The following is a 26647-nucleotide window of genomic DNA, read 5'->3' as shown; positions in this document are numbered from 1 at the left end:
GAAGACACTAAAATGAAGGGTGCACACCCTCTTTGCTGTTTACAAATGTCATGGTCATATGAGACACCAGTCAACCACATCAGGAGACTAAAACTAAACCACAATAGGATATGTTGATAAATATTTATTTCAAAACACCATGGCCTTTTGCATGACTAATGTTAATGTGATTTCAGACTGAGAAGAAAACAACCAACGTTGAGTGCAAGATAACGATATGGGAGTAGTGAAACAGGTACCTACCAACCTCAGCTTTTTATTCTCTGACTTAAAACCATGACCGAGTCTATCAGTCAGTGCTATTGTTGCCTTTAATACACTGGTGGCTACTAATACAGGCTAACTATAATGCCTACAAGTATCATCTACTGCAGCCATTTGCAAACAGTAGGATTCACCTTCCTAGGCCAGGGTAGGCTGGTTTCACGCCCCAAACAGAGCCCATATCACCCAGCCATTAGCAAGTGTCTGCTTGGAGTTTTAAGAGAGCTGTATTCCAAGTTCGGTGATTATCAAGCCATTTTCACAACATTATCTGCTACTCAACGGTTGTTAATTAGCCAGCCCCCTCTCTTCAGCAAGGAGAAGTTACAGCGGATGGAATTCTTCAGAAAAAAAAAAAAGCCCCAAAAGTCCCGATAAAGATTGCAGCCCTTTGTGGCCTACACCATGCTTGTCACAGGGCAGGGAGAGGGAATCAGCCTATCACAGCATGTTGCAATCGCCACGGAAATGTCTTGCTCTTCTTGCTTCCTCTCCACCCTTGTTCGGAGAGTTAAGGTAAGGTGGGAAAACAGCCACAGCACTTTGGGCATCCTGCCTGGACACCCAGCACTACAGCAGCAATGCTCCTGCAGCTTGCTCTGTACCTCTGTTGTTCTTTAGCTGCTTTAATGTTTTCTTTAAGCACCACGTCGCTAATTGTTATGAGTTGGGTGAAGAAAATTCAAAGATCACGAGCTGTTCCTGTAGCAGTATATGAACCACACAACATACAATACAGCTAAGGATCTACTGAGGCAAATGGTTCTGAACTGAAAGAACTTGGAGATGTGACTTGACTTGGAGAGAGGGAGGTGCATCCAACATTCACTGCTCTACAGAAGTCTACAGGACAACTGTTCTGACACTTTGCACAACACAAGCTCCGAGTGTAAAAGCATAGCATCCACGTGTGTTTAATGGCCTGGAAGGCCCACAGAAAGAAACACAAAAGCCCCAGGAGGGCTGGAGTTTGCATTTGGCTCTTTGGTCTCCATACACAGAAAAGTGTATCTCTAGTGAAAAGTAATATACACAGCCCAGCACCATGTGCATCATTCACTTTCAATGCAAAAGCATTCAGGGCAGTGAGAAAGTCATCTTATGAATGCTGCAAGACCCTTGAAGAGATAAGTTGCATTCAATTCCTAAGTACATGAAATGCACATAAAAATGAGACCTCCCACCAAGATGGCAGAAAGGTCAAACTAAAGGAGGAGGAAAGGACAGTCAGTTATTTGTGGCAGCTCTCAGGCAAGAACACAAGTAGACATTTCTGAGATACCCCCCACATCAGGACTTGGCCACATTCATAAATAAGTTTCTCTTTCATTGAGAAAACCAGCCACTTCGGAAACACTCTGATGGGCAGCCAGCAACATGAACACCAGGACAGTGTGATATTCCCGTGTTCTGCTAGCTTATGATTATTAGGGAACATTTCCCTTACACAAGGTGCATGATAGAAGTGAGCATGTATAGCAAGGCAAATTCAACCAACACCAGCAGCAGCATTTCAGAAAAATGTTTTCTTCTCAAGTATATATTTGCTCTGCTGGCAACTATACAAGTTCAGAAACTAACAGTGCAGCATGAAGTGATACCTCAAGAAAAACACATACTTTGACATTTGCACTCTGTGTAGAACATGGCTGAAAGCTCATGAACTTTACGAAACATGTTAGCAATCCTGCAGGGTAAATCTGTGGTTGAATCCTGAAGAACTGAAGTCATCAGTTAAAAGGAAGGCAGTAGACTCTAATCCATGTGGTGGAAGAGCTATTTCAAAATGTGAGCTCAACCACGTCCTCTTTATTATCTACTTGCCAACATTCAGTATAGCCTTCCTGAACCTGTAGAAAGTCTTAGAAAACAGCTCCAAGAAGCATGTATTATAGACTTCATCTTAAAAGAAAGGCTTCCCCTGAAAACCAGCTATAATAGTTTGAACATCAACACTGACAACTATATCCACTTTCAGCCCTGGAACAGATTTGTACTTGGAGCTCTCAAACAAAAGGCTGAAGGAAGATCACCATCACTCCAGAACAGAAAACAGCAGGAATTAGTTACACAAGCTCCTAGACTTGACGTTCTAGACTTCAAGTCTCACCTTCCCAAAAACACGGGGGAAATGAAGAGACACTGGAATCTTCACTCCAGAATCTTACAACCATAATCCATCTCCAGTATGTTCCAGGGCGGCAGATCTGCCTAATCCCACCTACCACATCTGCCAGCCCCATCTCATCACACTGCTAAAACAAAGTCAGTTCCGTCCAGTGAACCTGCAGAACCCTTAGACAACAAAAAAGATTGTACCTGAACACAGCACAGAACTCAAAGTACCATCAAGCACTTAACACAAGCAGAAAGCTTCTGCTCAGCTTTGAGTTTTCCACAGCATCATCAATGTAAGGATTAACCTCTGAGCTTACCTGTAGCAGCCATACAGCCGAGAGTTTGCTATGGATTCAGTAATCCTGATGTTTCCACCATATGGGTAGCAAGTTTGACTGCTGTTAACTTCTTTCTGGAAGCAAAGGAAAAAACAGAAAGATGACTCGTAAGCATTTACTGAACACAAATTTACACATTTTCACTAATAACTAGAGGAAAGGAGCAGAAAAAGGGGAACAAAGCTTCAAATCATTTTAATGGTCCTCAAGCCTATATCTTCGCATGTGTTAGGGCAGCAGAGGGATACCATACTGACAGCCTGTGGTCAGTAGAGGAAATATATTATAGAATCACAGAATGACCTGGGTTGAAAAGGACCATAATCACTGAGTTTCAACCCCCCTGCTATGTGCAGGGTCGCCAACCACCAGACCAGGCTGCCCAGAGCCACATCCAGCCCGGCCTTGAATGCCTCCAGGGATGGGGCATCCAAACCTCCTCGGGCAACCTGTTCAGTGCGTCACCACCCTCTGTGAAAAACTTCCTCCTAATATCTAACCTAAACCTCCCCTGTTCCAGTTTAAAACCATTCCCCCTTGTCCTATCACTATCCACCCTCGTAAACAGCCGTTCCCCCTCCTGTTCATATGCTCCCTTCAAGTACTGGAAAGCTGCAATGAGGTCTCCCCGGAGCCTCAATGTCAGCATCTGTGTTGTTGATGAAGACATTGAAGAGCACCGGTCCCAAAGCTGACCCCTGATGGACACCACTTGTGACCAGCCTCCACCCTGATAACTATATCTATATGTCCACATGTGCAAAATCTTCAGAACTGCACTGTTGGAGCCAAATGCTTTGTTGCCAGTGCTCAATGTGACATGGAAAGCACCCAATCCAATTCTGATTTAGCTATGCCAATAGGCCTTCACTACCAGCTCAGTAGGACATAAAAAAAAACAAAACTCCCATAATTTAGTGGGAATCAAAACATACTCCAGCTTCTCTTTTTCACAGGTTGCTTTATGAAGCAGCAGCCCTGGAGCAGATGCTAAGTAGTACGTGATGTTTGGTTTAACTTTCAGACTCCACAGACACTGCGCACACAGCTGAGGCAGAGCTGTGGGAGGCCCAGCAGCTGCTCCCGGCTCAGCCTGGTCTGCAAAACGCACCACTGACACAGTAACAAAACAATCCCCAGCTCACCTCCCCACAAGGCTACTGCTAAACTGCCCTTAGTAAATACTCTCATTTCTGTCACACACACACCCCCCACCCCCTCCCCGAGACTACCTTCAGTCTGTTGAAGGCAGAAAGACCACAAATTCTGCTTATGTCCAAGCTTGGAAGTCCTTTTCCCCTTTGCAAGTGACCTCGCACTGGAAACCACAGCTCCTGAGGGGGTATTTGAGCTCTGTTCAACTTAACGGCTCCTCGGCACGCTCCTTACAAAGAGCAGCGCAGCTCAGGGCAGCACACAGCCGTGATTGCACAGCACAGCCTGTGAGGGAGCACCTCCTAAACTCCTCCTCGGGGCAGGTAAGGGAAAAGGTTGACCAACGCCACCTTAAGACAAAGGAATTCCAATCCCATTGGGATCTTAAAGGGGACATCCCAAAAAAGAGCGCTGAGGAGAGTCACAAATGACGCACCAGTGTGACCTCCAGCCGGGCCCGCCCTGAGGTACCGTCGCATCGCGCGCACCGCGCCTCGCGCCCCAGCCGGGATGCTCCGGGCCCGCGGAACCGTTTGTAGCCGCGGCCCGCCCGCCGGGCCGAGCTGACCAATCGTGTCGCAGAGCGGGAAAGGCGGCGCCCTATGACTGCAGCAGGGAGAACCCGTGCCCGTCCGCTGCGGAGCTGCCTGACGTGGGCGTGGAGAGCGAGAGGGGTGTTGCGTCTGAGAGAAGTTCTGCTCAGGTGCTGGCGGGGAGGAACGGGGCGCGCGTTGCCTGCAAAATGGCTGCTTCGGCCTGCCTAAGGAAGCGGGAGGCCTCGCAGGGGATGTGTCAGCTCCACCTAAGCGCCCACAGGGAAAAATCCGTGTAAAAATACGAGAACGGGAGCTGCAGGAAGGCGGGGCTCCGGTCCCGTGCCCGCTGGGTGCCTGCCTCCCTCCCTCCCGCCTGCAGAGGCACCGGGGAGACCTCGTGGCAAAAATAGCTCCGTGTAAGATAAAGAGGCGCGCTGCAGCTGTCTGGTGGTTGCTGGTAAAAGCCGTGGTGGTGTTACAGAAAGTGGTGGCGAAAAAGGGGAACCGAGAGCCTCCAAGGAGCGGTGGGAAAGCTCGCTGCCCGCAGCGGAAACGCCGAGAGCGGGCCGTGCCGCCGGGCTATGGGCGTGCGGGGACCTCGGGGCCGCGCGGGGACCGCCACGGCCGCTGTGAGACGGTGGCAGCCGGGCGGTGTGGGGATGGGCGCCGTTCCGTCTGCCGGAGCCCAGGAGCGATGCCCGGCCCGGTGACAGCCCGATCCCGAGTGCGGTTGCACCACGGAGACCATCTGTCACTTAGGAGAAGCAGTTCCGTGGGGCTCCAACTCCCGTTTGTTTGCTCGAGCCATAAGGAATAAATCGTAATTAACCCGAATCTTTCTTTGCATTGTGATCTGAGCCAGGCACCGCGCCTAAGTTTAACTTTATACTGCTTTGAGATGCACCCTCTATCCGCAGCAGGTAAAATTCAGATCCCTTCCTTCGATAAAGTCAATGACAGACCTCACTCGCAGGACAGCGTGTGTTGGCAGTGCCGTGCTGTCAGCTGTAAGCTGTGTTGGCAGTGCCGCGCTGTCAGCTGTAAGCGCTGTGTACTCACCGGGGCTTCAGCAGACGTGCATTCTGATTGCCTCCGGTGCACCTGCTTTCGTGATCAAGGATCATTTAATCCCGTAACTTCCCTTGTCCTGATGGAAGAAGAGGGGAAGGTGAATTACTCCTCAGAGTAAGAGCATCTTTTTCAGTGCATGCAACAGTTGTGCTGAGGCTCTCTGTATCATACAGCCACGGGCTGCTGAGATTTATCCCCTCAGAGCTGGGGACAGCGGGGTGGGAGTTCTGAATTACCTCGCATTGAGCCGATTGAAATCAGCAGTGCTTTATATAGATTTTAATATCAGAGAGAGAATAATAGAACAGGATTAAAAATGAATTTTTTTCCTAAGTATATAAACGTTTTCCAAGCCCTCTTGTTTTTAATTTTTCTTCTGTTGCATATCACTTCTACCTTTCTGTTGAAAGCTCCTTTAACAAAACTGGGTTTTTGTTACAGCTGTTGGTAATTATGCAGGCAACACACGTACACAGGGGAAACTGCATGGGCCTCACACGCTGTAAAAGTCAAGATCTTCCATAAATGCAACTACGTTCCTTTGTAGAAGAATAACTAACTTGAGGAAAATACATTAAAATGTCAAAAACCAGTTAAAGAGATATTTAGCAATTCTTAGCAAGAGCTGTGCAAAGTCAAATCCTGCCCAGCTCCGCCTCTCAAGCACCTTCTGGCACAACAGTCTTGCACCCACTGGGTAGGTAGCTGATAATAGTGATGCAATTTTCACATCACCTCAGCTGGGCCTCACGGAGAAAGTCTGCCCGATGGTGTGGATACAGAAGTTTCTAACAAGCCTGTAGATGAAATCATAAAATAAAGTCTCTACCAGTTAAAAGCTGCATGAACGCTATTTGAATGGTCTAACAGTACTATTTGTTTGTACAGCATAAACATCATCTGCATATAGCAGCTCAGCGAGCCCAAAGCTGGGTCTGGCAGTGCCATCTACCCAGGTGACGGTGCACCTTTCTGTCCCCAGGGCCTCCTGGTCTGCAGGACACACACCTCACTGCGAGGCCCAGACGTTGCTCACACACTTGTTGCACGGCCATGTGAGGATCTGCTTAGGTGTCAGTGCACCTGCTTTGCAACAGGCACCTCTGAAGCAGAGAGGATTGGCTGCCCTGTGCACCTGACTGTGAGTGCCACAGCTGCCAACACCTATGGCTGCCCCTTGAAAGGGTGGCCAGGCAAGGGAGATGGGCTGTGTGTGTCCCCAGAAGTCACCTCTTCTGCTTCTAAAGGAAAGATGGAGGAGAGAATACTCTTTCCACACAGCTAGAAAGCCTCAGAGAGCTAATCCATCATAATTTTGGCTTCTTAGCTCTCGGCTGAAAATGAGAGGAAACTGTATAGCTGTGAAGAGCTGGGCCAATGATAATAGTTATGTTTGTTTTCCTAGAGAAAAGCTCATAGATGAAAGAGCCATGGTTCCATCCCCCAGAGAAGCAGGAACAGGTATTTGATAGCCAAAACTATTGAGGATGAAATGCATTCCAGCCTCTTGGTGAGCCCAGCCGCCACCTTCCTCCTCTCTGTATCTTCCAAAGTGGCTGTAATTCTAAGGTCATATAGCACTAAGCAGGCAGAGAAAAGCACAAGAGACAACCAGAAGTTGCATAATTCCCAAACTGATGGGAAGGAAATGTTTTTGAGAATCCCACTAAAATGAATGCCAAAATTGTTCTTAAGCCTTACTTAAGCTTTTATTTAGGGTATTGGATAGATGGCTGCTGTCAGTAGGAAACACTGACCAGTATTGAGGCTACCTAAACAGAGTCCCGAGTGCTTGTGTGTATTTTAGGCACATAGCAGCTCTCTGGTCAAGAATTCTTTCCTTGAACTGAAAAGTCATGTCCTTTGGTGCAGTCTCATAGCCAAAACTGCCATTGTAACAGAGGTCCAAGCATCTCCTTCCCTAGGTGTAGGTGGTTTCAACTCCTGAAGTGGTTATAAGAAGCAATGCCCCGTAGAACACGAAGCTTAGGAGGATGAGTAATATCTGAAGTGTGGAGGCAGTGAGAGATGACCCGCATATTATGTGCTTTTTATTTAATAGTTTATAAATAAATATCAGCTTTCCCCAAACTGTCCCTCAGCCCAGCAATTATATGTTGGCTGATTTCTTGTTAGTGCTGTTCTTTTCTAATAACAAACTGTTCCCAAAGCCTCACATACAGAGTTAGACAATCAAAGCACTGTGTGTGACTTTCCAGTTAATTCATTCAGCTAGCTGCAATTAAAACAATACAATTCAAAGCCTTGTGTGTTTCCCTGCAAAAATACGAACCTTTGGTCGTTACTATTAATATATACAACCTACAAGAAAGAGTTAACAGAGCCCCTTTGTCTTCCCTGCTGTAGTAATTTTTTTATGCTTTTCTGTAGATGTCCCAGCAGTCATTAATATTTCTTTCAGTCACTGTTCTTCAAAAGACACATGCTTTTCATTCAATTGCACAGAAAGAAAAGGAATTCGGTGGGCCAGATTCCCTCTGTGGCCAGATCCGTTCACTACAGCTGCCTGGGGAGGAATTTAGGTGAAGGGTTATCGTCAAGAGGAAAATCGAACTTAGAAGGGAGGAGGTCACCATTTTTGCAGGTACCAATCCAAATTTTGCTCAGATTTCACCTAGAGATTTTACTTAAATATTTCTGGAAAAGCACTTGTTTTAACAAATACTGATTGCTACTCATGCATTTAATGCAAGTGGCGTAAGTTTTAGCACCGATGTAGAGCCATTTCTGTTTTATGGGTCTTCACAAATTAAACTTGATGACAATCTAATTCATATTACACCAATTTCAGAGGTGCAGAAGGGAACAGAAGCTATATCCTGCCCCATGCTACAACGTTCGGGTATTCTAATCGAGCATCTGTGGCTGTCTCCCACACTATCAAGCTCCTTAGATACTGGACATATTTCCATCAACCAAGAGACTGAGCATATCGTGCTCAAAAAGAGGTAACATCCCTACAGTCTGAGGCTGCACTGTGTTTGTCCAAGTCTCACAGCGTTTCCAGACCTTGTACAAGCAAGGTGCATGACAACACTGTCCTAAATAGAAGGCTATACTCCTGACACACTATTATTTGGTATCTTAATTCAGTGTTTAACCTCTAATTTTTGACAGAGATTTTCATTCAACCTACTTCTGCAATAGAATGGCAAGCCACTAATTGTAATCTATAGTTTTAATTATTATGAGCATTTAACTTAAGCTCGGTTACTCAAGAAATAAGTATTCTGCCTACTTCAATAAGATGGTATGAAATTTATTCAAATGTTTACTAAATTATGTGAAGTTGTCGTGGAAGAATATGTTCTGAGAGCTTGTCAGTACAGTCCCTCAGAAGAAGTGACACCAAAATGTGTGTCAGAACAGACTCTTGAAGTCTGATCCAAAAAGAATTCACAGTTTACTCAGTACTCACCTTTATTCTTTTGTTCCAGTACTCAACGGCATGAAAAAGGGGATTAAAAAGCAAAGAACCAAAACCAGCATCTCTTTTCCAGAAGGGTGAAAATATGCCAAGCCCAGTTCTAACTACAGAAATACTTTCCAGTATTTTCTTTCTTTCCAGTTACTGCAGTTCTACAAAGATGTTATTTGGTGACAGATGAAAAGGAAGGCAATTTGGTGAACAAGATACCTATTCCAAAGATCTCCTGATTAAAAGAAAGGCTAATATCTTACTCCTCACACTCCTGACATGACCGTAGGCTTGAAGAGTCTTGCAATCTGTATATAATTTGAATGAAGGAAGTCCAGTTGAAAGACTACATCTCTAATTGTTAATGAACGTTTCCAGCAACAGTTTCACAGCAACAATAACAAAAAAAAATTCTCTGCTTGGAAGAGGTTTTCTTCCAAATGTGTTCTCTTAGCTTAAGTTGCTATAACAGAGATAGCACTAGGCAGATAGCAACTGTATGTGTTCTATAATAAGTATACTTTTCATAAGGCATTTCAAGGCAAACAGATTACTAACACATTTTAAAAGTTAAACTATGTATATCAAGGACCACACTATTGCAGCAAGCTATATACAGTAAGGCACTGTCCATGAAATCAAAGAAATATTTCATATCACATTAATACACTGACATTATTGCCTGACCTATAAATACTGATAATATTTTCATTATCATCTATGTTTAACCTTCTTTATCCTTTCAAATGCCCTTATGCCCAATACGTGAAAACATGTGATAGAGTTCCACATAGTAAGTCCAGAAATCACATCAAGGAAGTTCTTTATTGGTTTCTTTCAATGACTTTCAGATTAAATCTGCTCATTTTATAAATGCAGTAAAGGTTTTTGTTAAGTGTCTAGTCTAAAAACACATGGTTGAAGTTAGTAGGTTTTTTCAATCCAGCAACAAAGGACCCTGCAACTAGAACAAAGTTAATAACTGCTGATGACATACATGCTAGAAGAAAAAAAACAAAACAAAACAAAAAAAAACCCAGTGCCTCACTCCTTAGTATCAGAAGAAGAAAATCATACTTTAGAACTGAAAGAAAATTATGGCGTACACAAAAAGAACAGGTTTGTATAGAAAACTATCAACCTTTCACCTACTCACCTTTCAGGCATTTGCTTCATCAAACTCCCAAGTATCAGTGCAAGAATGAGTATAATTACCAGAATGCCAAGGTAAGAAACAGGCAGACTTTGTAAATCTGTTCACAGTAGTGTTCCAGATTGGTGCTAAAATAAGAGTTATGAGCTACGTTCATTTTAAGTAAATGTAAGAATATCTATACTCAGCTCAGACCTTCTTTAGTCATCATCTATTTGGGAAGAATGGAAGGAATTACTGCTTCCCTAGAAGAGAATTCATTTTTCTCAGTTACAGAATGTGAAAGTGAACAAACTCTGGCCTTTCTCCAGTTCAAGTCAAGGAGAGTTGCATGAGCTGTTCAGCCTCATGACCACACTTACCTACACTGTAGGCTCCCAGATTAAGAGCAGTTGACTGAGCCTTCAGAGCAAGAATGGTTTCAAAATAAAATGCTCTACCCAACAGACGTCAGTGGCACTAACTTACCATCTCACCTTGTAACAGAAGCATACTTGCTTAAAGTTTGCTAGAAGATGTGATTTGTACCAGTCACATCAGGAGAGTAACAGAAACTTGTAGTGACCTTTCAGTCTCATGCAGCTTGAATCATTTATTATGAGTGGATAAGCGTTCTCCTGGCCTTCTAGATCAGGGAAAGGAAGAAAGGCAAAAGAAACCTTGGAGTCCTCCAGAATATCAGCACAGAATCATAGAATGGTTGGGGTTGGGTTGGAAGAGACCGAAAAGATCATCTAGTTCCAACCCCCTGCCACAGGCCTCCCACTAGACCAGGTTGCCCAAATCCCCATCCAACCTGGCTTTGAACATTTCCAGGGATGGGGTATCCCTAATTTCTCTGGGCAACCTGTTTCAGTACCTCACCACCAACACAATAAAGAATTTCTTCCTTACATCTAATCTAAATATACCCGCTTTTAGTTTAAAATCTTTATCTCTCATCCTATCACTGCATGCCCTTGTAGAAAGTCTATCTCTATCTTTCTTATAAGCCTTCTTTAAGAAAAGATGCAGTAAGGTTTCCCTGGAGCCTTCTCTTCTCCAGGCTGAACAACCCCACCTCTCTCAGGCTTTCTTCATAGGAGAGGCTTTCCAACCCCCTGATCATTTTTGTGGCCCTCCTCTGGACTCCCTCTAGCAGGCCCTTGTGTTTCTTGTGATGGGGGTCTGAGAGCTGGATGTGGTGGTACTGCAGGTGGGTTCTCATGAGGAATAGAGAAAGAGAAAGCATCTCCATCTAGGCTCCCATTCAAGTATTTCTGCCCTTGGTTATTGACACTAAACAAGCTCATGGACGCGCAGAATAGTAACACGTTATCAGCAGCTAATAAAATTAAACTAGGCTAGACGGTATTGCTATACTGAACAAAATAGATTCCTCCCTCAAACAGCAAAGACACTAGCACACAAAATAGCGGTGACACAGACCTTCAGCTAGGAACACAGATTGGCAGGCCTTGGCAGGAGTGTGTAAATTCTGTGGTTTGGTCCTAGAGGCTGTGGCTTCAGCCCCAGCTCCCAATTCCCTACCACAAACCACCAGAGACTGTTCAGAGTAAATACAAGGCCAGCTTCTATTCAGCAAGGTCCTGTCATATTCAAATATTATCATGCTAAGGGGCTTCTAGCTTAAATATCCTTCCATAGGCATGGCAACTGAACACAAGCAATAGGTAGGAATGAACTGGCTGGAGCATGAGCTGGCTGAGACCCATTCAGCTTGACAGCCAGGGAAAATGTCTCAGCTGCCTCTCATCTTCGCATGAAGCCTGTCTTATTGGACAGCTATTTGCGAACACAGCTCAGCTGCTTTCTCTGAATCAGACAGAGAGGTGTGCAGATGATGATATTGCCCGGATTCCAGGAGCACCCTGGGGACCGACACCACGCTCCGTTGGTACTTCCCATGAACTTAGCTGAAGGTCTGCATACCAGGAAGGACTGTCTGCTTGCAGTGGTACTAGCAGAGTGGCAGGTGCTTTTGAACCACGCCATGCTCTGTGGTGGGATTTCCAACGTCCAAACGTCATTAACTCAGCCTCTTCTTTCTGAACACTGGGAATAAGGCAAACCCGCATGGGCACGAGCGGTCAAAGCTGCCCAGCATGTTGACACCGGAGCTAGGCTGATGAAAGTCACACGTGGGGCAGCCCCTGCTTTGCATTTTGGTGCAGATGTACACAGAGAAAGGAGCGGAGGCAGAGCTGAGACGGTGGGAAACTTGGCGAGAAGGAGGGCGTCTGTTACTTGAAATCACTCTACAGCACATTACAAATCTGTTAAATCACTGCGGGTTACCCTGTATTTCAGAGTAAATTGGTAACTTTTCAGAGGGAGTGAAGAAACTACCACTCCACTTTTAAATAATGAAAATGCTAAAAAACCTACACTTAACAGCTCTAAAACTGCAGCAAGTCACCCACCAACACCCACTCCTCTTGTCAGCAGGCTTTTTTCAGCTTTGCCTATTATTTGCGTGAAGCCAGAGATGTTTAATGTTTGCTGCCCTTATCTGCTCAACTTTAAGGAGCCTCAAACGTTACAATATGTACCTGGGCCGCTGACCTGTTTCCCCACAGCACTTTGATCTAAATAAGTAACAAACACAGAGTTTCCAAATCATTTGGATTCACTGGCTCTGAGCGCATAGCTGTAAAAAATCTGCTTTAAGATTAACATCCAATTTTATTCATGCCTGAGGCTTCACCACAGCATCTATTTTTGTAAGATTAACAGCAAGATCCCAGTTCTCCAGAAATGTAAAGAGTAACAGCCAGTTGTAAAAGAAATCTGATATTTCCTAATTTGTCCTGCTCGCATCCAGGAAGGCATATTTTCCCAGACCTTCCAATGATGGTTGTAATTTCTACTTGCATTTTTGCACCCACGACACGCAGCGTGTGTATTAATCCTTCTGCCTCCCATTTGCTGAAATGCATTTCTGATGAAACTGTGAGTGCCAAAAAACCACTAGCGCAAATCTCACATGTGCAAAGTATCCCCTGAAAGACAGCTTTTACTCTGGAGGAGTTAAGAAACAGTCATCTTCCTGTACCTTGCACAGAAGCATTTTGGATCATCTAACTTGAAAATGCAAGTACATAAAAGGAGCACTTAATATTCCAGCTAATCCATTTTAAATTAATATACTTGCAAACATTTCTTTTTAACATGGGAATCTGAGGACAAATTGGGGGCCATTTTTAACTTTAACAGCAGAAGAAAAGTTGCTTTAAATAGTGCCTTTGGTATCTGTCAATTAGAGCTATTGCACTGCTGTCAACTTGCGCTCCTTTAGTTCCAGCTTTGCTCCATCCTACACAGATCCGTACAAATCAGTTGTCTCTTCCAAACATGCACTAACCACTGGAAAGTGAAATTAATAAAGTGTGAGAAAAGCTGACTCATAAAGCTGACACTCCTGTGCCCAACAACTCTGGGTTTCTCCCCTCCAGCTAGCTGTTTGAGATAGACAGGCAAAGTGGTAAAAGATTATCAAATTGCAACTGTCACTCCTGACAAAATGCATCTGAATGCTGGAAGGAATTTCAGGTTTTAAGCTAAAGCACCATCCCAAAGAGTTCCTCAGAGCCTGTCAATATCTGTACCTTGGATGGAAAGCTACCACTGAGCACAGTGCGTCCAACATATAGAACCTGCCACGAAATGAAGTTCTTCGTAAGAAAGCTCATCTCAGTCTTGGTTGGTAACAATAACAAGGAGACAAGATGAGACCATCAGTCTCAATTGTGAAGACAATGTTTTCCTCCCATATTATTCTATCTGTCATGTTCCCTTCAGGTTCCAAAGGAATCCCTGTCTCATACATCATTATTTCCCACAAAGCTTGAAAGCCTTCAGGGGGGGTTTCTTCCTGCCCACTGTACCAGCCTTGATGTCTGAGTACCTTCAGAACAGTGACAGAGGCTTCTACCAGCAATAAAGGGGAACATCTGCATACCAATTAAACTGCTGAGCTCTGAAGAGTTAAAAAAAAAAAAAGAGGAGAAAAAAGCCTTGAAAGTAAATCTGAGCCAAGTTCTAATTAATGCCCTAGGCCCCGATTCACCACAGCACTTAGGCATGTAGTTAACTTTAAGCACGTATTAAGTTCCATTGAAGTCAAAAGACAGCATCGAAGAGGCAAACTACATTAGCACAATTTAATACTCTTTGGGCTAATTAATCAGCCATAAAAATTAACTGTGAGAGTGGTATTCCTTATTTTCCTTGCTGTGATACTTACAGATAAAAATGCTTGGATGTGGTTGGAATAAGCAAAAAGCAATACCTTGTTTAGCTGTCTTGGGCTGCTAAGTCCTACGGCTGTAAAGACCAGTCCCAGAGAGCAGCTAAAGGAGCTGAGCTCTCTGCACATTACAGTCTCGCAGTCTAATGTACATACCATCTACTTGGCAGAGGCACACAGGCACTAAAGACACAGCTCTTGTCTTGAGGAGCAGTAATCTAAGAAATGAAAAGAATTGGCAACAGATCAGCAAACCCATCAGGCAACGGATGGCACATCAGAGACAGTTTTATTTTTCTCTATAAAGAAGTGTTTATTCACTGCTGTGCATCAATGTTATTTGTGATGAGAGGTGGCAAGGAAGGGAAGCAAGCAGGGTTGGGTAAACCAGGGGAGCAGAGAGCACATGCAAGTTTGGTGACTACTGGTGAGGTTACCAAGAGAGGCAGTGTCAGGCAGAGCTGTGGAGAGGGCAGCAGTGCTGATATCTAACAGGAAGGTAGACTGGAGTCTGGTCCAGACCTAAATGTGAGCAAAGGCTTAACCCTCTTCAATTTCAGCAGGTCGGAGCCCCGCAAAAAGGGAGCCCACAGCACCATCTCCAAAGAGCTGAATAGTTCCAGGTACAACCAACAAACCAACCGATTTTTGAGCTCCTGCTGACTTCACAAAGGCATGTGTACAACAAACCATTCTGTAAACTGGGATGCGAGGAGAAAAAGTAGTTGATAATCTTCTTGCTGGAATTTCTGCAAAAACGAAAGCAAGGAAAGTTTCCTCAAGTATCACCAAGGCTGCACATGGACCTATGAAAGCTAGGAAAGTGAGAGCAGGGGACATCAACTCCTGACTGACAATACTTCTTTATCTCATGCATTATGGAAACAAAAAGAATAAAAACAAACCCCCAAAATTAGAATGCCACGAGCATAAAACAAAGTACCAGCGTGACTTTGCAGATTAATTTTGAATTTCCTTGCTTTCATTGGTTTAAGAGCCCTATTGTTACTCTCTTGTTTCTTTAATTGCAGACACTAAAAATTCTTTTATCTTTCAAAGTCCTTAAAGTCTGTTATATAAATACGTAATTAAAGCCTCTTTCAACTGGGTATAATTTACTCTACAGTTTACAACAGCTGCACTAGAGCTATTACAGTTTATCATTTAAAAGCCTAATTAAGGGCTTCTTAATTAGTGGATCCTTCAGTCACTAGACTGTGACTATGTAAAAGATGCTTGGCAGCTATCGCATGTTACAAATCTGCATGAAATGTTTGCCTGAAAACAGGGGATGTGCAAGTCCAGAAACACATTAACTGTCCCAGTAGGTCAGTGCATCTCAATGTGCAAACCTCCACATTAAAGCTACATTCTCATCTCCAAGCGCACAGCTCATTTGCAGACATGCTTTTCCCTCGTGCACATGTTGTGGAGAACCACTTCAGTGTCCAGTGCAGGGGTCAGGCTGGGAGACCGCCCAGAGCGGCTCAGTGCCTCCCACTGCACGTCGCACACCTTCCCACGATTTGCTCTGCCACCCAGCTATAACACCCAGGCCAAGCTGAAAGCTGAGTCTGTTCCCTGGGCTCCTCATACAACCTCCTGAATGCAGGACAGTCGAGCCTGGAAAGGACTACTCTCCATCTGTTCCTGTGCCCTTTCCCACAGCATCCCTAGAGCAGCTGCCAGCCTAGCTGGGCTGAGCTGCTATGCCAGTCCTCTCAGATGTGGTGAATCTCATGTTCAAACACACCCAAGAAGATGGGGCTGTGCCCACTGGCTGCTCACGCTGGTTCTCACATGGCTTGTCAAGCGCTTTCTTCAGTGAATTCCATTTCTTGCTGTTGCCATGCTCTCCTCAGCAGCTGTGCCGCTGTGCCGCATTCAGTGGGAAGCTCCTCCGCCGTGCCCAGAGTACTCACATCGCTAGGAGGAGGAAGGAAGATCCATTTACTGCCTCTCACTTATAACCACCAACACACATTTCTCATTAATCACCACTAAATTAGCAGTCCGTCACTGAGATTTTAAGTGCAATCTCTGCCCAGGGATGGTACTGGAACTCCATCATCCTTCACCTCTGGGTGGCACAGTGTGGGGGAGCAGTCAGTGGAGCTATAGTTCAGCTGTACAGGAATCACTCACTGGAACGAGCTCATAGCAGCTCGGAGCTCTCAGGACCTACTGCTCACTGAGCAAGGGCTGGTCCGGACTGCACTCTGGAGCACTGATGGCCTTTTTATGTTTTCACCTGCTTGTAACACAGGAGATCTGTTACAGAGGGTCAGATCTGGGGCCTGCAGTCTTTGAGAGCATTGCTTTAAACAATACAGTGACAAAATCATGAGTTCTTATTGACTGCAGGATAATATAAATCAGCTATTGAAAACCTGTATCATTAGCACTATTGCTTTCCAGTGGTAGATAGCTGCAGTAACGGATTGGCCTTTCCATCTCATCCTCCCACTGGAAAACAACATACACAGGACCAATCAATAACCTGATCTAAGTTACTTGTAAACGTGTCAGGTGCAAATATCTCCCTATCTCAGAGGTTTTAAAGACCAGATACCTTTGCAAAATTTAGGCCAGGCAACAAATTGCTTTGGATAAATTGTTGTTACGGTGGAGAACAGCATTACCAGATCCACCCACATTGTTACAAGGAGGTTTTAAATAGACAGGGAATAAATTTATTACATGCATGCATTACTCTGTGGGGTCAATAGCTCAAGATGTTCCTCTGCAATAGGAAAAGTTCCATATGAAAAGCACTTTTTGTACTATCCATGTTGTTCAAAAGCCTATCTTTGACAGGAAATAACTAGATTATTTCAGCATGGGGGATTGCCACTAATTTCTGTAACTGAAATCCTAAAATACCTTCAAAATCAGTACCAAAATCCACTGTCGTTGCTGGGGCAGGTTTTCCTCCTGTTGTATCACAACGCATTATCCATTCCATTTAGCACTGCCAAATCTGAAGTCAATGGAAACTTCACACATCACAGCCTCATTTCTGCACACAGACCCATGGAAAGGTTACAGAGTGGTGTGTGTGCCTTCCCTATGCAAAGGTGGAATGACTTTTACTCCATCAGCATCATTAAAGCATTCACACACATTTCTTCCCCTGACTCTGCTCTCATTTGCACACTCACAGAGGGGATATATTTAAGACTCTAAAGCAGGTCAGAAGGAAGCTGAAGCACAGTTACGGCCTGCAGGGACAGCCAGGTACCCACGAGGCAGCAGCTGTGCACGGAGTCTTGCTGTGGCACTCTGACTCATGGCAGCCTTTCTGAAGGAGAAAATCACTAGCCTAGGCTTTCTGAAAGGTGAGCTGTCACCTTTGGAGAACCCTTGTAGCAAGCAGCCTACAGAGTCAACTGGGAACTTCACAGGGACAGCGTATTATTTTGAGCTGACTTTCCTAGAAAATGTTGCTCTCCAAATTCCTGGAAACTCTGGTGTCCTCAAACACACACCCTTTTAAACTGCTCCTTGTTGTACAACACTTAAACTACTCAGCTCACAGGGCACTGATGCCCATTTTCTTCAGTATGGAAGTTCAGTGGTATCCAAAGTGATGCCATGGAAAAGATTTTTTCGGAATACATTTCTCACTGACTTTTGTGACACAGAAGCATGGATAGCCCTTCAGAAGAGGGAAGTGCCATAGTACCGTAGTGGTTAGGTTCAGGTGGCTAAAGCCATAAGGAGGAGAAAAGGTTGGAGAGAATTGCTGCCACAAGTGCTGAAAACAGAGCAGAAAATAACATTCTGCTTCAAGGCTAGCAGCTGACTTGCCCCAGCCCCAGGGCTGCTGCCCAATCCCTTGGGTGTTGCAGCCCTATAGGGCTAAAGAGGGGAGATGTATACCTCTACTGTATTTACTTTGCACCAAGGCAGCCCACGGGCCCTTTGTTCCTTATGGATTTGAAAGATCTGGTGAATCAGGGGCAAATTTGGTGCATTCCAGGATGCACTCAAATGGGGAGACTCCCTGTGAAGAAGAAGAAGAAAGAAATGAATCCCTCTGGCAATCAAGAGACTTCTTTTTGATGGGGGCAGGATCGTGGATCATCATTTTATTCAGTCCTCTGCCATTCCACTCCCTGTTTTCAGGGGGTTGATAAATGAAAACACACCACAAGAGCTCAGTGTCTTTCAAAACTTCTCCATTTCACTAACTTGTTCCAACCTCCATCACAGATCTCTCCTTGTCAGCGACTGTACCACCACGATACACCTCTACCCACGCACAAATGCACTGGCTTAAGGTATGCACTGGAATCTCTGTTGAAGGAACAAGCAATCATCCCAGAGACTGACACAGCTGCTATTTGCATGTAAAAGAGGAAAAGAAGGTGCATGACTGAGCCCAAATTAGCATGAGCAAAGCCTCCCACCACATTTGCAAACTACAGCTTGCACAGTGGTGTTAATAGAGGTGCACATTTTCTTCACAAAGAAAGATTTCTACCTCAGCTACATGGAAGCTTACCTAACAGTGGTTCACAGAATTTAAGATCACATGAACTTCCAAATCCCTTTTTCTCTAAAATGTATAGAGTGCTTGAAAAAGAGGAACACAGTGGATGTAGAGTGACCTGGATATGCCCAGGTTTAATTTTGTCTCCGCTTCCAGCCTAATTCCTCAAGCTAGCTACAGCAATGAGAGCAATATTTTCTCAGGCCTCCGTCATTGTACCCCTACGTTTTTGAACATCCAGAAATATTCACAGTGCTCAGCACACTGAAAAGTTAAAACCAAAACAAACAGGACAGATGCAGATCAAACTCTCCATGTCTCACTGCTGTCCTTTGGGAAATGAGGACCACTAACTTCTTTTTCACAATCGGCTCTTTCAAAGGGATGCTGTGGCGAATCATTTATATCTGGAAAATCCTGCTGAAGACACACACTTCATTAAGTGTAAGATCTCTGGATTTTAGCACGATCTCTGGCTCTTCCCATGGCCACATGCACACAAACATCCATGCCTCTGCACATACCTAGTGAATCATAAAAAGTGGCCTCAGCAGACTACTGAAGCAGTGCACTTTTATTAAGGACTGTCCCCCAAACCAAACTGCACTTTGAGCTCTCGTAGCCGAGAAGTTACAGACTCTCTTTACTTTATCATTATGCTTTTATGGAAGCTGTTGGAACAATTTGGTGCCTCCGCTATTTCCGCTGTAACTTTAGCTCCTCTGAGAGACTGGAAAGAATAGTAAATGCAGACGTTAATGGTAATAAAAATCAAAGCTAAGCCCTACATGAAGAGAAATAAATTCCAAAATGAAAAATTCGATTACACAGTACCTGTCTCCTGTCTTGACTTTCTCATTATACGTAGAAATTAACCCCGTCATTAAGTACTTTGATCAGGCTGTACATAAACAGCTTATAATGGCATGAAATCTACCACAGCAAACAGGCAAATGAGCAAGGGGAGAAATACTGACATGTGGGGCTGCTGTCAGACATCAAGTGCTCCTGCTCCCTCAGGGCCAAACTGCTAGAGTAAATGGGGTTATGCCAAGGATGAATCGTTCTCTCCTGGTTGTGCTACTTCTAGAAAGTTTCAGTAATAATATCTAAGAGGCTATCATTTGGAGATCAGTAGCGTCTTTTCAAGATCCTTGAGAGATGTTTAAACGGGGCTGTTGTAGCTGCTCTTAGGCTAAAACTCAGCATGGAAATTCCGAGCCATGACAGAACTGAAGCAGTATGTGGTCAAACCAGTGCAGGTTTCCATTGCTCAGAAATGAGGCATGGCATTATTTCATGTACTCCAATTCCAAACATTTGTCACTTAAACTTGAACTATTTCCAGGCACAAACACATATCATAAGCAAGTTTTCTAGGCACTTGAGTTTGTTTCCTGGTTTGTTTGTTTGTCAGGTTTCTGGAGCAGAAGTTGCCTTCTTCTGGGATGCATTTAACTCAGTGTAACTCCACCTATTTGTGTTACTATCTAGATTTCTTGCACAAATAGATTGCCACACCATTAGAGGTGGTCAGGCCAACAGGGTCTCTTTGTAGCTCTGCCACTGGCCTGCCATAGGTCCCTTACCATCTGCGAGCCCAGGTTTCAAGCAGTCATGTCTGCAATCTGTTCTTTCCACTTCTTTTCTCAGGAGATCCTCAGCGTGGAGCTTGAGTGAGGGTGGCCAGGTACAACCTCTGCCCCAGAGCACCACCTGGGGGTACTCCATTTTGTTTAGAAAGTACAGCTGGTCTGCTCCCCTCTGTTCTCCTGACTGAGCCACTATGGGGCTTCTGGTCATTTGCCAAGTACAACAGACACAGATGTAAGGGAGAAATCCTGACCCATAGAGGAAAAATAGTTTCCCACCGTCTTCAAGATAGCCAAGATTCTACCTTTAACATCGTAATAAAAGATTGGAAAAACACTAAGCAACCTCACAGGTGTTCTATTGTCAATGTATTGCTCAACATATTGCAGAACAGGCATTTTATTATTCCTAAAATCACTAAAGCCCAGTATCTCCCCTGCTTCTCACAATCCATTCCTTTACCCCATTGGTACAGGACACTACAGCAATGTGTTCTTCAAAACTGCCATCACCACAGTTTAGAAAAATACTCAGTTCCAGACCAAAACAGCTCAGACAAAATATCATGGGTGCTTTGTAGCTTCTAAGCATACTGTTCTCACTCTATAAACATGCCAGTTAGGTGCATATAAAAATGGTCCTTTCCGGATCCACAAATACTCAGGTGATCCTTTCTGTACACAGTCGTGCAAAGAATAGAACAATGCTACCCATATACGGCCATGTACCAGGCAAATCATAGTACTGTTTGGGATGGAAATGGAGGCTTTGACCCAAGCTACGGTGGGCAGGAGTCAGGGAGCATGATAAAGGTCTGTAATGGTAGCTGATAGCTGAGCAGAAGCGGGAGGGCTTGTAGTAGATGGGGTGGTAGGAAGGAAAGGCACTCACAGCAGACAGCTGGCAGGGGATGGAGCTAGCTGGAGGCAGCATTTTTACATCTGGCTTTCATGTACTAGACCAAACTCTTTCGACACATGTGTAGTCCCTTGTAATAAAGCAAGAGACATTTCTTTTGAATTTGCAGTTGCTGTTCAAATTCAGTTATTTAAGTACTGCCAGGTATTTTGCCTGCACTAAAAGTTGCAGAAAGGGTGTACCTGAAATTTCTGGCAAATCTAGAAGTGCCTAATTATCTAGGCTGCAAACACACATTATGAATACTAACTACCATACCATCATCATTTGACACTTTTACAATATATCAGCTTCCCTTCTAAAAATAATTCACTATTAATAGCACTTTTATGTAGCTATCAGCAGGCCAGGGATCTCTCACAGATCCTATCCCTGAACAATGCATTCATGCATCTCCAGATTTAGCAAGGAAATCAGATTTCAACTGTAAGTCTTCCAGTGATTATTCTTCCATTCACCTGCTCAGGAGTCTGTTTGCTCCTGCTGAATCCAGTGACTGAATCCTGCCTTCACTGGCATGCTGAAATGTACAGAACAAATTGAGGACTGACTTACCTGTGAGAGTATGCGCTGCTGTGGTAATCAATGGAACCACCTAAATACACAGTCAAGGATGCTGTAAACATCCCTCTGATAGCTTGTGCCAGAGCCTGGGAATGCTCCCTAGTACAGCTTTGGAGTTGCTTTAGAATAACTCACAGGTAATGCACCAAAACATATCCATCTGGAAAAGTCTCAATAAGAGGAGCAGAAGCAGCTACAGTGGAACTGCTTTTCAAAACACACTTAATAGCTATTAGGAGGCAAGGCTGGCACCTCATTTTAGGTCTAAAACCAAACTTGGGAAAAAAGGCAGTTGCTCAGGAACCCTAGATGAGTTGCAGGCACTCACTGAGGGTATGTGAAGAAGCTGGCCTACCTACATGACTTTCAGGGAATAGTGAGAATTGTAGTTAAAATAAATGAACCTTTATTAAAGGTTTGCTTTCACTAAACCTTTGCTCCTGCTGTTAAACTGGATTTAAAGCAGTGTGATAACTTTATTTCACTAATTAAAATATTCCAGCCAAGAAGAATAGCTTGTGTCTAAGTGCAGTTGGAATTGCAGGTATGAACGTCTGGCTCCAGAGCAGGAAATGCACTAAGCCCCTCCTGGCAGGAGGTGAGGCCTGGGCCAAACAGAGACTCCCACGTATAACTGTGATACCTGTTGCACCTGCAGCTGCCACTGATGCCAATGGGAATCGTTGGTGTGCAGCACCACTGATGCTTTGTCTCTGGTGGAATGATTTCTTGATCACGAACTCATTGATTACATGATCAGTGTAACAAAGACAAACCCTTGCAATGAACTTGCTTTCAGCCCTCCCACTTGGAGTGGGGTACAGACGTGGGCTCCCCTGTATGAGATCATGTATGAACTCCAGCCACACATCTGAGAAGCTGATATCTCAGTACACCCTCAGCATTCCCTTCAGGGAAAACTTCTCCAGACAGCTGCAGATTTAAGACAGGTCACACCCAAAGAACATCACTTTGATAAGTCCAGGCTTCCCTGTCTTAAGGCTGCGGCTAGAAGAACATAGGCTTACAGAAATGCATGCTAAATGCAACTGCCTTCAGGAGGCAATAAATGTCAGGAAGGCAGCACACCAAGTATTTCCAAGCAGAACAATAGCATGAATCTCCTCAGAACAAGGTCTGACTCCCTTGCATATCTTCAGATCTCAGAAATGTAAAGAGTGTGAGGCATGGGTACCTACAACATCCCTTCTCATTAGCCTTTGTCCTAATGCTCAGCCATTGCTCCACTGCTAAAGAACCAGAAAATCATAGAGAAATACTTCCTTTCCCATGTGCTCCCCAAAGATTCAATAATAAAACAAGTAGAAAGGAAAATAGCATCACTTTCAGAATCTGTCCCTATTACAAAGGTCCTCACTTTATGAATAGCATCGTGGTGTAGCTGCCACAACTGCTTCCATGCACAGCCATCCTTGCTGAGGTATCTTCCCAAAGATGCAGGAATCAGTTGGAGATGGGGTCTGGCTGTCCTCTCATTTTCTCAGCAGTCCATTTTTGCATTCAGGTTTTGTGACTTCTGATGGCTGGCTAGGAAGAGCTGATAGTGACATGGCACAGGTTTCTTGTCAAAATAAGACAATCTTGCATTTTGCAAGTCTCTCTTGGTACTCTTCTGCACCAGAGACTTCATTGCTAGTAACATGGGGCAGTGACTGTAACTGAACAGTGCTCTGTTGAATTTCTTGGAGTGGCAGTGATTTACACCCAAAGATCCTGCACAGTATCCCAGCCATTACTTTGTATATTGTGCACTCTCCTCCTCAACAAGATTAGGTATTATGACTTGGAGAACAGAGTCACTATGAACAAAGACGGTATTAAAAGAGGCATGCTTGCTTCCAAGGTGTAAAAATGATTCCTGGCTTGGGCACTTGGTTCTCAAGTAAACAGCCTGAGGAGGCTGTTGAGGGAGAAAAGCAGAAACTGATAATTCCTTTCTGCAGAATGGGATAAGAAAGAGCTGTGCCTCTAGAAAGGGCTCACTTGATAACACTCTTCTTTCATTTCCAACTGCTGTAATAAGCTGAACGCTCCTAAAAGAACAGCTCTCAAAATCCTCTTGGATTACTCGAGAAACACATATTAATAAGTTATATCAAACCACAGAATCATAGAATGGTTTGGGTTGGAAGGGACCTTTAAGATCATCTAGCTCCAACCCCCTGCTATAGGCAGGGCCAGCTCCCTCCAGACCAGGTTGTTCGAAGTCCCATCCAGCCTGGCCTTGAATGCCAGCAGGGAGGGGACACCCGGAGCTTCTCTGGGCAACCTGTTCCAGCGTCTCACCACCCTCACAGTAAAGAATTTCTCCCCAATATCTAGTCTAAATCTACCCTCTTCCAGTTTAAAGCCATTTACTATGATTGTGGTCTTTTTTACTTATTGCATTTATTTCCCAAGATCATAGACACAAAGGAGTGGAATTATGACAGTAACAGACTCAAAAACAACACTGGAACAAATACTGTCAGCAGCCATAAGCCTCAGTTGGGTAAGTGAGCTTACAGCATGAGCCTGTCCTGTCCAGCCACTGCTACAGTCAGCACTTGCTGCTACAGAGCATCACATTACTGTAGCTGACAACTTTCCCCTCAACTGCTATTTAAATCTGGCTGTAAGAAAAGGAGCCTAAATGAATCATTAAGAAAAGTAGCTACACGTGCCATGACTGCTGGTGGTCACTTTGATGAGGTTTTTTGTTGGTTAGATTTCCTCTGAATCAGGAATCTGAACATCCCATCACTACCTCTGTAGAGACTATTTCCCAGCAGAGAGGAAGGCTGTCTCTGTTAGCCAGCAGCAGTTATAAGGCTGCAGGTATGAAAGGAACAACTGTCCAGATAACACTGCTCTATTTATCTGGTAATTAATGCATAGGAAAATAAGTCTTGAAACAACTCCACTTTCCCTGCTTTACCATCATCACAAGCCAAAAACACATTCAGGTAATTTTTGTCATTGGTTCCAAGTAAAAAGGGAACTGAAGTATTTGCTGATCTGAAATTGTTCATGCTTAGCATTTAAAATGCTCCCCAGAAAGCACCTGACAAGCAAACTTGAAAAAAAAAAACCTGCTTTTTGGGAAATCAGAGGAATGTTTTTTGAGTAACTGGTGGAACAGAGGTACACACAATTTTCATAGGAAATGTGAAAATGAATCAAATGGTTCCATGAGCAGAAGACCACTGCAGCCAGGTTCCTTATTCAGCTGCGTCCAGAGGTTGGATTCCTTGGTACCAAGGAGGCACAAGCCATGACTGACACGTCCCTGCATCTGAGATTGTCATGACATCCTTCTTCCAAGTGTCTCTCTCCACAGCCACTATTCTCCTGGACCTACCTGCATTTTCTTTCCTACATGCAAGCACCTGATTCACTGATACTGGTCAGAAAGGTATTTCCATCCTCCTGTCAAATTTTGATGAAACTAGTGAGGATATTCAAAGTTACACAGAAGAAAGGGCACACTTGCTCTGGTGGCAGGATTTTAGCAGTACGTTTAGAACTCCCCAAACTGTTCAGCACCTGTTTTGCTGTACACCTGAAGAAGAACTTCATCACACCTCCACAGTACTGAGTGTTGTAGGGTGGGACCCATAGAAAGGAGCAGGTTCCCACAAATCCAAGGCCCAGACACGTACTGCAAGCCATTGGGTAGGAACAACTACACCCTGCAAAGGGAGGCCCTCCTTCCAGTGCAGCAATGGGTCAGAAGCAAGGCACAGGACACTTTCATATGGACAAAGGCAGAGATGACATTCTCATCCATCCTTTTTATGCATTATGCAAAACCCAGCTACCTGTGAGAAGAGTAGACTTTATCCAACAGCCCACTGCTTCCCCCCTGGCAGCTAAGCTTTTCTAGTATGGCCAATGCATAACATGAGATTTCAGTGTGGGCAAACAGGAGGCCATACACAAGTCTAGAAGTAAGGGGGTTTATTTCTTACTGACCAACTTGATAGCAGAAGTGCCATGGTCATTCTTTCTAATTTCAGGGTCCTTTTAAATAAAGTTCCACTTCAGAAGCCAAGCATGAAAGGAGAAGAATGAAAACTCTTTGATAGATAAGATATTACAAGAGACTGTCAGAATCTTGGTAGGAGAATGAAATAACACTCTGGATACTGTCATTGAAAACAATAATGAAAGAGTACACCATTTTCTTAACTGAAGTACTATCAAATCTATGTTACTGCCACACAACATATTTTTCCTCCAAAGGTGCCAATTTCAAGCTATGACTATTGATCTCTATCTAACACTCAAAATTAACTGCACTACAAAGGAAAAGTGGCACCAAATCGTTTGAGAACATCAAACAGTAAAAAGCCAATGGGGTCATATCAAGGTCAGAATTTGATGAGTAGGGTGTCAGAAATTTAATCCATTTTGTCTAATATAATGTATAGAGCCAGTATTGTTGGTTGGTTTTTTTTTTTTTTCCTTTCTTTTCTGTAATTTTTTAAGCCAGCTTCTCTGAAAAATGTCACAAAACCAGACCTCAACTTTTTCATGAACTTTTTTCCATGACTGGAGAGAGAAAAGATTAAACGGACTGAAACACAGATGGCAATTATGCCTCTGTTTATTTCCTAATGAGTCACAAGATTATTTTTTGCCTTCTGCCACATCATTTCAGAATACAAGAAAACCTTATCTGAAGGAGACTTGAAGAGGCAAAATAACACTGTTAAAAATCCCAGCCTAACAAGATACTTAAGTGCATTAAA

General features: G+C 44.1%; 1 protein-coding gene and 1 long non-coding RNA gene across 14 annotated transcripts in view; both read right to left on the bottom strand.

Moving 5' to 3' along the window:
- Nucleotides 1–26647, bottom strand: part of RTKN2 (rhotekin 2) — a 220277-nt gene that overhangs the window by 119182 nt on the left and 74448 nt on the right. For 6 of the 11 annotated variants that reach the window (XM_040702369.2, XM_046942830.1, XM_046942828.1 and 3 more), the window contains exons 1-3: nt 6218–13452; nt 5471–5558; nt 2700–2794 (exon numbers count right to left, since the gene is read on the bottom strand). The gene's annotated coding sequence lies outside the window, so the exon portion shown is untranslated. Of the gene's footprint in view, nt 1–2699; nt 2795–4311; nt 4383–5470; nt 5559–6217; nt 14542–14595; nt 16250–26647 lie in introns of those variants that run through there. The other 5 variants (XR_006939531.1, XR_006939532.1, XR_006939533.1 and 2 more) reach the window with 3 other exon arrangements.
- The window catches only part of LOC124418074, an 86500-nt gene continuing 74448 nt past the window's right edge, over nt 14596–26647 (bottom strand). For 2 of the 3 annotated variants that reach the window (XR_006939642.1, XR_006939640.1), the window contains 2 exons: nt 16077–16249; nt 14596–15072 (listed from right to left, as the gene is read on the bottom strand). This is a non-coding gene — a long non-coding RNA (uncharacterized LOC124418074). Of the gene's footprint in view, nt 15073–16076; nt 16250–26647 lie in introns of those variants that run through there. The other variant, XR_006939641.1, reaches the window with a different exon arrangement.

The sequence above is a fragment of the Gallus gallus genome, chromosome 6, assembly GCF_016699485.2.
Source record: "Gallus gallus isolate bGalGal1 chromosome 6, bGalGal1.mat.broiler.GRCg7b, whole genome shotgun sequence".
NCBI classification, from domain to species: domain Eukaryota; kingdom Metazoa; phylum Chordata; class Aves; order Galliformes; family Phasianidae; genus Gallus; species Gallus gallus.
Note: the sequence above shows the minus strand (reverse complement) of the source record. Positions and strands in the feature narration are given on the sequence as shown.